The sequence below is a fragment of the Petaurus breviceps genome, unplaced genomic scaffold, assembly GCF_028583685.1.
Source record: "Petaurus breviceps papuanus isolate PSGF00001 unplaced genomic scaffold, PetGlider_PUasm1.0 66, whole genome shotgun sequence".
Lineage (NCBI taxonomy): Eukaryota > Metazoa > Chordata > Mammalia > Diprotodontia > Petauridae > Petaurus > Petaurus breviceps.
The window spans coordinates 3,225,435-3,227,725 of NW_027186442.1; the positions used below are offsets into that span (position 1 = coordinate 3,225,435).

At 49.9% G+C, this 2,291-nt stretch overlaps 1 pseudogene; it reads left to right on the plus strand.

The window, feature by feature from the left end:
- The first annotated feature begins 921 nt into the window (after window positions 1-921).
- On the plus strand, window positions 922-1,634 carry LOC138173888 (GTPase NRas pseudogene; annotated as a pseudogene).
- Window positions 1,635-2,291: the final 657 nt, after the last annotated feature.

The window sequence follows — 2,291 nt, forward strand, 5'->3', positions numbered from 1 at the left end:
CTGATGTCAAAGGGATATCAGTATCATTCTCTGGCCATCTAAACCCACTGGCATCTAGATGGTACAGAGAATAAAATGCTGGTCATAGTCAAGAACACCTGAGTTCAAATCCAACTTCAATTATTTTCTGACTCTGGGTAAATTACTTAACCTCTGTCTGCCTCAGTTTCTCTAACTATTAAATGAGGATAATTGTAGCACCTACCTCACAGATTTCTTGGGGACATCAAATGAGATATTTGTTACTCACTTAGCAAAGTACCTGGTACACAGTAGGTACTTTATGAATGTATATTTACTTCCTTTCACATGTCATCTCTTACTCTTGCCATGTGAGCAGCCTAACTCCTTTAGGTTAGCCATTTGTGCATTCTCTTGATGATATCTTTTACTCCAGTTGAAGTTTCTTAATTTTACATGTTGTAGTCTTCCCAAGTCCACCTTCCCATTGCCTTCTGTGTAATACTTTTTTGTAAACTTCCAGAAATTATAGTTTCATGATTCGATGCCATCAAACAATATTAGTAGAATATTACCATTTAAAAGCCAGATCTTTATTTTGGGGAGAAGTTTGGGGTCAGGAAAATAAAAAAAAAAAAAAAACTCTGCAGCTTCCTGACGGAAATTGAGCTTACTTTCCTCATCCTATTTGTCTTTGGATCCAATTCACTCTCCATTTGTGTGTGTGTGTGTGTGTGTGTGTGTGTATACACACACATATACAAATATACATGTATATGTACATAAAACATAGATTAAAAAGTGTTTTGTGCAGATATATAACATATAAGCTGGCAGATAAGATAGAAATGGTACTAAAGAGATAAAAGGTGGGAAATAAGTGGAAATAACTCACCATTTGGTAAAAATTGTTTGAAAAACTGGAAAGTAAGTCCATTCTCAGGGCTCTGGCTAAGCGCATCTCTTTCATCTCTCTCCCTTGAGTCCTCGACCACGGCCTCCAGTGAGCCTTCTTGCTCAGCCCCATCTCCAACTCAGGAAGGGTAACCAGCCAGGGTAGAGGCAAGATGCTGTACAAATTGGTGGTGATGGGCAGCTCTAGCATGGGCAAGAGCGCGCTGACCATCCAGCTAGTGAAGAACTGCTTTGGTCCCGACTATGACCCCACCATCGAAGACTCCTAGCGCACCCAGATAGTGGTGGATGGTGAGGCCTGCCAGCTGGACGTCTTGGACATCACAGGCAACAAGATGCACCAGATCTGGCGCCAGAAGTTCATGCGCTGGAGGGAGGGCTTCCTCTGCATCTACGCGGTAGATGACATCAAGTCCTTCGTGGATGTGAACATCTTCCGCGACCAGCTGCACAGAATCAAGGACACGGACCTCGTTCCCTTGGTCCTCATGGCCAATAAGACCGACCTGACCGACGGCCTGATGACCCCTGCGCTAGGCAGGGAAGCAGCCAAGAGCTTCAAAATCCCCTTTGTAGAGGCCTTAGTCAAGACGCGGAAGGGCGTAGAGCACGCCTTCGAGATGCTGGTCCGAGAGATCCCGCGTTTCCACATGGAAGTGGGCAAACGCCCCCCTGATCCTGGGCCGGTCGGGGATTGTGGATTCAATCACTGCACGAAACTGTGCGCAGGTGCCCCCACCCCCTGGTCCTGCCCCTAACCCTCCCTCAGGAACTCACCAGCCTCCCTTGCCCCTCCCTAGCCTCCCTCAGGAATACCCCCACCTCCCCTGCTTCCAGGTCCCCAGCTGGACTCCTCGGTGTTTGTTTGTTTGTTTGTTTGTTTGTTTGTTTTTTCCCTTTGAGAAGGAATGACTACCTCACTCCCTCAGGATCCTGACCAAGCAAAGAAAGCCTCCCTCCCTCCTCCTGTGGGCAGCCTCCCTTGGCCTCTCTGGCAGCCGCACCCCGAAGACAGCCGGACCACCTTCCCTTCTCCCCCCTCTAGCACCCCCACCCTCAGCAGCCTCCCCTGCCCTCCTGGGTACTGTGAGTGGGCTTTCCCTTCACAAAAAGTCCTGCTGTCCCACCAGAGCCCCCCTGCCTCTGTTCCCCAGGACACTTGGTTTTTTGGCTGTCCGGGGCCCATCACCCCAGCCCTGTCTATGTTGTTGTTAAGGAACCCTGCCCTGCAGTGACCCCCCCACGACGGGGGAGAGGGGTGTTCCATCAAGTGTGTCCCTGTCACCCCTTGTCCTCCACTCACATGTTACCCCAAGCATTTTTCCTGGTGGTGAGGGGTGGGGATGGCGGGGGGGGGGGGGGGGGGGGGGGGGGGGGAGGTTAGAGTGGGCCTGCCTCCTACCAAGAGAAAGCCT